This window comes from Lissotriton helveticus, chromosome 3_1 (assembly GCF_964261635.1).
Source record: "Lissotriton helveticus chromosome 3_1, aLisHel1.1, whole genome shotgun sequence".
Lineage (NCBI taxonomy): Eukaryota > Metazoa > Chordata > Amphibia > Caudata > Salamandridae > Lissotriton > Lissotriton helveticus.
This window is the reverse complement of record NC_136061.1, coordinates 144,401,687-144,414,293: the sequence shown is the minus strand read 5'-3', so window position 1 is coordinate 144,414,293 and position 12,607 is coordinate 144,401,687.

The window sequence follows — 12,607 nt, the reverse complement described above, 5'->3', positions numbered from 1 at the left end:
GCGGTTCTTCCGTGAGGGGCTCACTCTCTTCTCCACACTTTTTCCACAAGTAACGTTTGGTGGGTGATGGCATTACGACAGATTGAAAGTTTACCGTGTGTGTACCGCATTAATGTTCGACACTTGGATGGATGTGAATAGCCAGAGAAAAACTGGCAGGTGGTAATAAAATATAAAGTTTTTTTGTATCACCACTATCCATGCCATATTCAAAATTATTTAAGAGTGTCTAGGGAGACAGGTCTGTTGATGTGTGTTATGATTTGAGTGGGGGGTGGCCTGTACCCTTTCCTTCTCCCTTAGACTCCTCTTATTTGGACTTACCCAAAAGGTGATCATATGTGTGAGAAATATAGTGCTCCAGAAAAAACAGCACCAAAAATAACATTCGACTCACGTGTCCTAGCTGATTTTCAAGCAGCTGTCTTACCTTTCGGGCATTGTAAAAAAAAAAAAAAACTACACCAAACTCTATAATGAGTATTTGGCTTTGCTTGGGTGGCAGGAGGTAGGACTTAATCCACGCTGTGCAGTGCCTAAGGCAGGTTAGGCAGCTTGGCCTAGCCACAGCCCAGGAATTACACTCAAGCCCTGCTGTGCACATTCTTTGGCCATATGCAGTTGAGGTTGCCATAGTCAGGACCGGCGCCCAGCCCTTGCTGTGCATGGCTGAGGGGATTGTCACCTATGGCAGTAGGGTTAGGGCCCGGCTAAAGACCATTTGTAGTGGGGGTTGCTGGCCTGCGGAGGGTTAGGCCCAACTCTTGTTGTACAATGCCTGCTGCAGATTAGGTGCAGGGCCTAGCACAAGCCAGGACCTGCCCTCAATACCCAATGGCCGTACAGGGGTTGTAATTTAAGTACATCATAAAAAGACTATGAAATTCACTCAGAACAACACAGTTTAAAACTGGATTATAGTTCTGGGTCAAGCATAAAACCAAAGAAATGTGTCAATTCTAGTTATGTGTCAATTCTAGTTATGAACACATGCAAAACATGCCATAATTCAAAGCATCTGCTGGTTGACAATAAGTAAAACTACAAATGTAATTAAGAATGGGTGATTTTTATTGTAAATAGTATCCAAATTCAATGTAAAAATAATTCATATATTTAAAATAATTTACAAATGTACATATATTTAATTTTAGGAGGAAGTGTGTTGTATATTTGTCTTTAAGTACTCCTAAATTTTAAGTTTATTAAATGGTACCCTTAATTAAATATCCTTAGATTTTTCTATATGGAGATCACCTCCACTGTGACAGAGTACTCTACAAACAGGAGGAAAGCTACTAATGGCAACTTTCCACTCGTGAATTCAGTTTTAGGAGTCCCCACCTCCTCGTTTGAAGAAGAAGAGACTCTTAAGTCATTATACAGGTGTCAAGCTCCACTTGAAAATGGTGACCAGCAGAAAAGTGGAAATTTACACCATGTTGTGGAGTGGACCTACACATGAGCAGGTCTAACATTGCAAATGTGCCTTTGTGAATAAGACCCTATGGGGCATATTAGCAATGCTTTGCGATAAATATCGCAAATAGCGCTTAGCGTCAATTTATTTATCGCTGGTTTTAATCACGGAGATAGCACATTATTAGCAAAGCCTATCTCCAAGGCGGTAAAAAATCCAGCAATAGCAGCGAAATGACTGATCATCGCTGGAAATCCAGCGATGTAAATACTGCGATAGTGAAATCCTTGGTAATTAGCCAAGGTGGCCTCAGCCTGACAACCCACCTCCCATTTAAAATGTGGCTAAGTCAGGTTTCAATCAGGCATTAGGAACCAGCGATAATCGCGGTTAGTGCAACTTTTTTATCACAACGCGGGCATTGATAATAGGGAGAAGTTGTGTTTGCGAGTGTTTCCATTTACTTTTAGTGAGGAACGCCTACTTTGCATCCCAGTAAACTCTCGCTAACAGCTGTTAGCGACAGCTTGCTAATAGCAATATTGCTGCTTTAGCGACATAAAGTGCCGCTAAAGCAGCGATTTTGCCCTTGAAAATATGCCCCTATGACTTTTTAGCCAATATATTTGAAAAATTGAGCAGTGCAAAGCTTATATTGGCCTATATGTTACCAAACCTCTCACGTGAGACACTTACAAATCTATCAAGAGAGGGGTTTGCATGTTAGCTAACTGCATTCGCTTTCCTGAGGCAGTGAGGGCTTGATATAAAAGGTCTGATTTACAAAAGCATGTCTGAGTACGGGAGGTAGTACTGCAGGAGCGCTCTTTTATGGACTCTTAAGTGTCTTTTTGAATTGGCCTGAAACTCTCAGCAAAGTGCAAGATGGGCGCAGTCCTTTTTTGGGCTAATTGCATATGAATATTCCTATTTTAGATTTTTTAATACACAATGGCATGTAAGAGTAGCAGAAAACCACAACAATATTGTACTCCAAAATGCCTTTGTGAATAGGCTATCATTTTCAAATTGAAGCCTATAAGACAGCGCAACTGCCTAGTTCCAAATAGGGGACGTTTTAAATTCTTACCTAGGAAGAGATTCCACCCATTGCTTACCATTGGCTTTTTGTTTTGTCACTCACAGATTTTTGTAATTCTATTGAGTTGTTCTATTTGTTATAGCCCAATCAGCAGATCTTTTTCCATCCCGTGGAGCATTGTCTTTACTCCACCTCTCTGACTGGCTTCTTAATTTCTTCCACGAGTGCTCGCTTTTCAGGAACTCTATTTTTTTCATTTTTCAGAAGCACTCAATAAGATGTCTCTCTTGCTCCTTCTGCCAGCCCTGCTCGGTTTTCTTTTTCTTAGGTTGTTCTTGTTTTTGCTGGGTAAGGTTGCAGAGGTTGCTGATAGCTGTGATTTAGGACCCGTCATTGCCTTGGGCATGGCTCGAGGAGCAGCAGTCAGACGCCTGTTAGGGTTTCAGCACGTTAAACATTGCACTTTGGATAACAAAATAGCATTCTGTTATTTTAGCTTTAATAGAGACGGAGGAAGGGTTACAGGGCTGTGTCTGAAGTTTTCAGGGGAAATATTTATAATGTACTCTGAAGTCTGAGGAAAATTAATCAAATCTTTGCTTGCATGTAATAAAGGATAATCTGTTTTTGCTGTCATAATCACAAACTAATTCAAATCGCAAGCCAATCAGTGTTCCGGGTTGCCTAATTAAAAAAAAGAATTCTGATTGGTACACTGGAGGAAGTTTGTGTGTGTGTGCGTTCATGTGTGCATGTGTGTTTGTGTGCTTGTGCCTCCCTCCCTGGGATGCACAGGTCATGTTTATTGGTGACACCGGTGTTTTTACAGGATTCGGACGTCTACTTTTTAATTTGTTTAGGGCTAGTGCAAAATATGTGCAAATGGCAAGATCGCAGTGATGAAACTGAGCACTACTCTCAGATCATACAGGTTAGCAACCTCTTGTGTATGACGTTTACATGCTCAATCCCATCCACTCTTAAAAGTAGGTTATTTGCCATATTGCACGTTGTGGAAAACGTGCCCTTTGCTGAGGCCCATCACTGTTGTCACGTTTAATGTCAACTGTGGAACCCGTACTAGCGTATCGTGGTGTCTAGCTGCTTTTTAATACAAATCCCTGCATCCTAGTTACTGTACACACACTGAAACAAATGCACACATACAAATCCATGTGTACCAACTTATCACACACCTATGCACAAAATACCATTCTAATGTCAGAACCTCAACTTTAATACGTGCCAATAAAAATGACTTCTGTAAATGCCTCGCTGCTCCTCATTGCAGATCAATACTATATAAAATACCTCGCATAAATAAGTTTACATGCTGCAGTTCTGCAGTGTTCTAGGTAGTGGTATGTTCTGCTAAGAGTGCAGCAAAGGTGAAGGTGTCACTTGGTTCATGTCCAGAAGCAGAGTCTGGAATGATTAATGCAGTGAGGGGGCGCTTTCATGAACCCACCAGCGCTACAGGTACTGGAAACAGCCTTTCATGATTGAATTATAGAGAGAAAACGATTCTAGGTGAAGTATTTTATCAGAAAATGCAGGTTAGTTTATAATCACCGAATTTTGATACTTCTGGCACTATATCGCTGCCGGAATGTCACTTTTTTGACGTTCTGGTGGCGCAATGTGTCACTGGCGGATGTATGACGTTACAACGCATGCTTTTACCATGCATGCTGTTACGACGCAGTTTTTACAACGCATACCATTACAACGCATAGCGCTTTGGGGTGCTGGATAGTGAATAGTTTAATTTACTATTCCAACTCCAGTCCCCGTGGACACTAGGGAAGGTGTTGGATAGTAAATTAAATCTATTCCCTATCCTAAAGCGCCCCCCAGCGCAATGTGTTGTAATGGTTTTAGTTGTAAAACCTGCATTATAATAGCACTGCGTGGTAAAAGTTGCGTTGTAAAGGATGTTTCCCGTCACTGGCATCTTTGTAAGACCACGTAAAGCCACGTTACATGGCTTTATATGGCCTTATAAATATGTGCCCCTTTCATGCAAAAAACTGCCATAAAGGGGCATTCCATGGGTGTTGCTGAGGGTGTTCCCAGCAACATCCATTGCATTTTGATAAAGTCCCAGATTTATGAGAAATCGTAAGTCTGAGGCAGCAACAAAAACGTACTCCTTCCCAGGGGAGGCGTATGGGAGGCACGTGGATAAATATCTTTATTTTTCCTTGTTTTTCCTCTTTCTATGAGGAAAAAGCCTCTTGTGATTGTTTTTGTGCAGGAAGGTTTCCCTTCCTGCACAAAAATAATCATCCCTGCAATGCAGGCACCCTTGCACCAGGGTGCAAAGGTGCCTGCATTGGCGCGCAGCAGCCCATTGTGCGCCAGCATAAGGAAAAAGACAGAAATGCGCCGTATCTAATAGATACCACCCCTTATCTTTTGCCATAGGGCAGCGCAGCAACATGGCCTGCAGGGCGACCCTACGGCAAAAAAACATAAATGAGGCCAGGGCCGGACTGGCTACCGGGTGTTTTGGTGTGCTGCCAAGCTGGGGGCTGATTTCACTGCGGTGGGGGATTATTCCGTTGAAGGGGACCTGTGTGTGCTTCTAAATAAACAAAGCAAAACGAACGGTTTTAAGCACAAGCAGGTCCCCATCAACTAAATCAGCCAGCCCCCAGCTTGGCAGCCCACCAAAACGCCCGGTAGCCAGTCCGGCCCTGAATGAGGCTCACAATATTTAAATTGTAGATCCAGTCAGCATGCACTAGCATGTTGAGCAGGCTATCTGGTACCTTATGAAGCAGTGTAAGGCTCTAGACCCCCATGGCTGATTTCGGCAGAAAGTTGAATGGTCTCGAATTCTGCACTGTAGCAGAATATATGTCCAAGCCCTCCAATCCCTTGATGTAGCTGGTGAAATTTATTAACTCTTACCTTACCTTGCAGTGCAATGCTGAATATTTAAGCTCTAGAACTTAATGCTGTTTCTTTGCCTAGTAAGTAAATCCTTCCAGAACCGTACAGTGCATTGCTGAATATTTGAGCTCTAGACCTCAATGCAGTGGATTGGCCCAGTTAGTCAATCCTTCTAGAATCACTCAGCTGAATATTTAAGCTGTAGATCCCCGTGCATCATGGCCCAGTAACTCAAGTGGTCAAGAAGAGTGAAATGGAGCACACAATGTTCCAGTTCTAGTGTGGGCTTGGTTTTACCTCTGCCCTGAGGTGAACTGCAATTGAACTGCACCTGTGGTTGCACATTTCACTGCAGCATTTTGAGGCATGACACAAAGAATGAGCCATTCTGTTAATTAAACTCATAGCTCACACTGAGAGGACTCATTCCCTTGTACCTCAAAACAGGCATGGTCCTGCTTGGTGGCACTTGTTATTGTCCCAGGAAGGATGAATGGCTGTTGCACCCTGAGATTAAGACCTGTGATGAAGAGGTTGCACAGGCATCAAGCAGCGGATACAATAACCTGCTCAGTGATCCCACTGTCTGTAAGCAGGCAGAGTAGCCGCCCGAAAAGAGGAAATTGTGCATTGAACGGTTTAGCATGATGTGGCCCCTGCGGAGTATGAGGACCACACTTGTGTAGTTATCTCGCCCTGCACATGTTGTTGATCTGTCAGCAGACTGCTTCCTCCCTCTTGTTCTTGCCCATGTAGTCTTTGGTCCCGCCTGTACCCTGTGTTGCTCTGCACTTTTCCTAACACCCTCTCCCCCTTCTGGTTTGCTCTGGGCGACCAAACCTCCCCTTCTATTGTTCTCCTTCTGCCCCCTCGCCTGCCTGCTTAAAAACACGCTTTTGCAAGTTTTATTAACATTTTAGTTACCGATGCAACTCAGACCGATAACCAAAAGGGGAAAAAAGCACGGACATATTGCAGGTGCCCCTACAAAATAACGCAGGTAGGCGGGTATGCTCAGACGTGAGTCCCTTGCTCACTTTGCCACTGGATTCAAGCAAGCCGGGCTGAAGACGGCTGGAATGCCAGAAACCGGTCCTCGGAAGCTTTTTTCCGGTCCAGGGAAGACATGGCTTGGCAGTTCGGGCTGCACTGTTCCCATGAGGCACAGGGTCAGACTGATTTGCATATAGCCATGTCTGAACTGGGGTGGCAGAGTGGGCTAAAGAACGGTGATGGATTAAACTCAGATCTTTTGACTGGGTGTGAGTGTTTGATTGATTCAGATGCTCCGTCCATCACCACCCCCTTTTGTACCGGTAGGTGGGTAAAGGCTCTCTTTTTTACTTTAGCAACAAAATGGCACAGGCTAAAAGCCACATGCAGCATTACTTAAAAACATTGGAAAAGTCAATAGGTCACAAAGTTGAGCCCTATTGGCTTTGCCAATGCTGTTTGTACTAGGTGACTTTTGGCTCCACCATCTGAATTGTCGTATCCAGTATGTAACGGTGAACAGTAAGTATTCTCTTCCTGCCTACTTGTCTTCTGGGATAAGCCGTCAATCGTGCTTCATAAATTGAGCCTTCCGATTCGATGCTTTAACCACTCCAGAAGGAACCGCCACACTGACAGCGCCATTTTGTTATCCCCACTGCAAGAACAATGAAATCGGATGCGCTTTCCATAAACGTCACTATCTCGCCACTCTCTCCCCATTACCGTCCCGGCTTTCTTGTCGTGCTGTGTTTTCTGTGCTTGCAGTCAATAGCAATTGAAAAGCGACTCCACGGCGCCCTTTCTTCGCAACATTTATTTTCATCTCTTTATCTGATTTTGCCAACAGGCCTAATTTGAGAGCGGCTGCAGTTCATCAGCCGCAAGGATTCAAGCACAGTGCAGGCTGACATTTTCCCTCATCGAGCTTCCCCATGGGGTAACGGGCTGAAAATTCCGTCTGGCAATCAGGCCGCGCGCTATGGTGGCAGGTGCTCGCGCTAGCAAGCATCTCACAGCTCGACAGGGTCCGGGGATGGTTTACAGAGTGTTGTCAAACGCCTGCGTATGACCGTATTTAACCCAAATTAGTTTCAAATTTGTAATGATGTAAGCAGACTCCAATGATGACTCTGAGCCCTTACTGTAGTTAACAATTATTTATTTGCTATAACTCGGATAATTCCCAAAGAGCGCCGAGCCTCCGCTCCAGCGCCCGCTCTTCCCGCTATACTTTCGCGCTCTCGCGCTCAGCCACGCCCCCAACACCAGCAGCCAATCCTGGCCGCCTGCACGTCACGTCCGCCGACGTGCCGTGCAACATCTAGAGCGTCTCTACATATCTCCCCTTTTTCGCACAAACATTTCAACTTACAGTCCGTCGCTCAAATCATAGTCTCTGAATCTCGTTGGTCTCACCACAGCTCTACCACTCCGTGTTCGTCTCGCAGGGGTGGTGTTGGTCTCTTCTTCTCCTTGTCTGACTCTGTTATCGCCATTCTCCTCAACTCTTATCTCCTGCTCTCTGTCCCTTGCTTCTCCTTGACTTTGCTCTCCTTCATTCAACGTGATCCCATTCTCCTGATGTTCTCGCTTCTCACTCTCACATTCTTCTGATTCTCCGCCTGCCCTTTCACAGTCCCACACTAGGATCTTATTACATCTGGCCATGCGGTCTTGTGACCATATGTTTCCGTCACTCAGCCTGGCCGCTCTTCCCTTAATTTCCTTCACCTGCAGGGGCTTGCTGTATTTGCTCTCTCCTTTTCTTTGTAGAGTGGGCAGCTTGACTCTAACCCATTCTCCTTCTTTGAGTTCTGTGTCTCGCACGTTCCTCCGGGCATTATAATGTCTGGTGTACACTGCCTTGGCCTTCTCAATGTTAGCCCGCACCACAGCAGGGGACCATTCACTTACTACAGTCTTTTCCTTCCACACCCGGTTGTCCTGGGTGAATGGTTCTCGGCCGCGCAGCAGCTGGAAGGGGCTGTATCCCGTACTTGTGGGAGTGATCCTGTACGCCCACAACATGTGCCATATGTCCTTCTCCCAGTCTTTGTGGTCTGAGATGGCTGCTTGGATCGACCCCATCACCACCCTATTGAAGCGTTCGACTTGGCCGTTTCCCGCATGGTGGTATATTGATGTGTGCCTCGCTTGGATTCCGTTCCTTCCTAGGAAGTTGTCCCACTTTTCCGATCGGAACTGGGGTCCATTATCGCTGAGGATTGACTTGGGTATGCCTTCCCTTACGAAAGTGTCTGCCAGGAACTGCACTATGGTGTCCGTGTTCATGGTTTCCTCGATCTTGATCTCTGGCCATTTCGAGAACCTGTCCACCAGGACACACACGTACTTCTGGACCCCTTGGGTGTCTAAGACGGGGCCTAAGATGTCGACAGACAACTCTTCCCAGGGGTTCTTTGGAGTTTCGAATGCACCCAATGCAGGGCGCAGGGGTTTGAGTGTCTTGTCTGCGCCCTGGCACCTCACGCACTCTCTCACATGTCGTTCCGCTCTTATGTCCATTCCCGGCCACCAATAGTTCTGCTTGGACCTCAGTTTGAGTTTCCCTATGCCCAGGTGCCCTTCGTGCAGCATGTCCAGCAGTCGGGGTATGATGTTCGTTGGAGGGACAACTTTCTCTCCTCTATATACAAATGTTCCTTGATTGTCCAGGGAGAGTTCCTCCCTCACTTCAAAATAGGGGTTGAGTTCCTTCCGAACCCGTCTCTTATCCGGCCATCCATGAGTGATGTAAGTTTTCACCTCTTCCAACGTCAGGTCCTCTGCATACGCTTGTGTCCATTCCTGGAGGCTGATGACACTTTCATGATCCTCCATCAGTGCCACCCATTCTTCCGTGCATGCCTTGTCCTCTTCACTGGGTTCCATAGCCGCCGCTTGGCTCAGGTAGTCTGCTACCTTGTTCTTGCTGCCTGGTATGTGTTCCACATCATACCTAAACTCTAAGAGCTTAAGCGACATCTTCGATATCCGGGGTGTCGCCTCTGCGTGGCCACTCGATGTCAGCACTCTCAGTAGTGGTTTGTGGTCGGTCCGTAGCTGAAATCTGGTGCCCCACAGGAATTGTCGGAAGCGCGTGGTGGCCCACACCACCGCCAGCATCTCCTTTTCTATCACACTGTACTTCCTTTCTGTCTCACTCAGTGTGCGCGAGGCGAAGCAGATCGTCTCCAGCTGACCTCGCCCTCGGTCTTGCATGAGGACTGCACCCAGTCCCTTGTCGCTGGCGTCCGTTGTGAGGACGGTGTTGCCTTGAGGGTCAAACCCTTGAAGGGGTATGGCCCCTGCCACTTCCTTTTTGATAATCTCGAATTCCCTTTGTGTGTCCTCCGACCACTTGAATTCAGTGTTCTCTTTCGTTAGTTGTCTCATATGATGAGTCTTAGAGGCAAAGTGCTGTACAAATTTCCCATAATACTCTGCCATCCCCAGGAATGACCTGACCTCTTCCTTGGTGGAGGGGGGTGGTGCTTCACAAATCGCCCTGACATTGTCGGCCTTGGGGGTCACACCTTGTGCCCCTATCTCATGCCCCAGGTAGGTTACCGAGTCCATCCCAATCTTGCATTTGGACCATTCAGCCGTGAGTCCTTTTCCTTCTAGGATCTTCAAGACCACTGCCAACTTCCTGTCGTGGTCTGGTATGTCTCTGCCCATCACCAGGATGTCATCTTGGAAGTATTGGACGTCCTTGATGTCCTTGAACAACTGGTGCATCATCCTCTGGAACACCGCCGCTGCAGAAGCTAGACCGAATGGCATCCTGCGAAATTGATAGCACCCAAACGGAGTGATGAAAGATGTTAATTTGCGGCTGTCCGGATGCAGAGCAATCTGATGATATGCAGAGGTCAAGTCTATTGTTGAGTACCACTTAATCCCCCTGGTGCTGGCTAGCATCTCCTCTATCCTGGGCAAGGGGAATCTTTCCACCACAATGTTTTTATTTAGTTCCCTCAGGTCAACGCACAACCGGACCTTACCGTTGGGTTTCTTAACCACTACCAGGGGCGCCAGCCACTCGGCGCACGTGATGGGTTCTATGATGCCCTTGTTTTCCAGGTCTTGTAGTTCTGCTCTCACAGCGTCTCTTACTGCCAACGGGACATTCCTGGCCTTGTGGGCCACCGGGACAGCGTTCTCCTTCAGGATGATCTTGTGGGCGAATTTTTCCAGCTTCCCCACTGTGCCCCCAAATACCTTTGGATATTCGGTTTTCCATTTGTCCAGACTTGGCCCGGCCACCTGGTCCGTCAGGAGAATTTGCTCCTTGCCACCCGGATCCAGCTTGATTCCTAGGTCGCCCTGATCCAGCCAACCCAAGACTGACGGGCCCCTCTCCGACACGTAGAGTTTACAGTGTGCTGACCGGCCTCGAAATTCGAAGGTCAAGGGCCTGAATCCTGCCATGGGGATCCGATCTCCGTTATACGTGACCGGGCGGATGTCTAGCTTTTCAAGCTCTGGCCCGAGCCGTGGCACAAATTTCTCCTCCCACACTGCTCTCTGGATGATGGTGAAGGGAGATCCTGTATCTGCCACCACGTTGATCTTGACGCCGCCTATAGCCATCTCCAACACCGGTTTCATCGTGCGTCTACCTTCTCTGTCTAGAACATTTCCCTCCGTGCTTAGTACCTGATCCTCAATGTAGATCACCGTGACTTCTTCCGGCTCCGAATCGCCGTCCGGATGGTCATCGCTTTGATCCACGCATCTCACCATGCTCTTGGAGGCCTTCCTCCTGCAAACCTTCTCGTAGTGGCCGATTATTCCACAGAACGCACACTTGGCGCGAAACGCAGGGCACTTCCGATCGTGCGCCTCGTGCGACCAGCTTCCACACCTGTAGCATGACTTCCTGTTGCCTCCCACTTGTTTACTCGACGTGTTCGTGCTGTTTTGCCACTTGCTGGGCCCTCTTTCTGTTGGTTTCCTGTTTCGGTATTCTCTGCTAGTCCCCTCTTCATCCACTTTGTTCACCATCGTGCTGGACGCCATATCCTTTTTTTGTCACTTCAGCGCACCGCCGTGCTAATTCCGCTCTCTTCACGATGACCAATACCTCCTTCAGTGTGGTGTCTCCACTAGCCCACAGCTTGTCTTGCACATTCGAGCACGTGGTATGCATCACCACCTGGTCCTTGATGAATTCCTCTTCCCAGTTGGCGTACCTGCACGTGGCTGCCAGTCGTTTCAGTGCCGCCACATACTCCTCCACTGTTTCTCCTTGTTTCTGCTTCCTCTGTTGGAAGTTAAACCTATCCACCGACACGCACATTGCCGGTCTAAAGTGTTCGTTAAGGTCTTCGAGCGCCTGTGCGTATACATCGTCGTCTGTGGATGTTCTCTGTTTCGGGACTAAGCTCTTGTAAATCCGGAGTCCTTCTGGGCCTAAGTTCAATAGTAAAATACGTTTCTTCCTCTGGGGTTTGAATGCCTCCTCATTCTCATCTTCGAGTACGCCTATGAAATTGTCGATGTATTCCCTCCAATCCTCCCATTTCATGAGGGGTTCTCCCGGGCGCGGTAAGAACTGTACCGGGGCCATCGCGTAGCCTGCTTGCGCGCTCATTTTCTCGCTCTTCACAGCAGGTAGCGATCTTACTTGGCCACGGGGACTCCCTGGTGCGTCGTCTTGTTCTTCTCCACTTGCTGGGGTTCGGGGACTGTCCTTGTCAGCCCCCTCGGCTCCTTCTGAACCCTCCAGCGCGTGCTCACTGGTCTGTTGCTCGCTGGGTGGGCTGGCGCTCTCCTTCTGCCTTACTTCTAGGGTTCCTGGGTTTTTTCCTCCCTTTTTCCTTCCTCTGCGCCACACCCTCCTGCGTGCCGGGCTCTGCCGCGCTCTTTGGGGTACCTGTTCTCCTGCACCAGGTAGTCTCGCTCCTCTGTACCTTGTGGGGTGGTTCTGAAGCTTCTGGTGCTTGCTTGTCTCTTAGGGCCGAGTCTGAGGTTCTGCCTTGCTGGGGGGTCTTCAATCCCACCCTCGTCGCCACTGTAATGATGTAAGCAGACTCCAATGATGACTCTGAGCCCTTACTGTAGTTAACAATTATTTATTTGCTATAACTCGGATAATTCCCAAAGAGCGCCGAGCCTCCGCTCCAGCGCCCGCTCTTCCCGCTATACTTTCGCGCTCTCGCGCTCAGCCACGCCCCCAACACCAGCAGCCAATCCTGGCCGCCTGCACGTCACGTCCGCCGACGTGCCGTGCAACATCTAGAGCG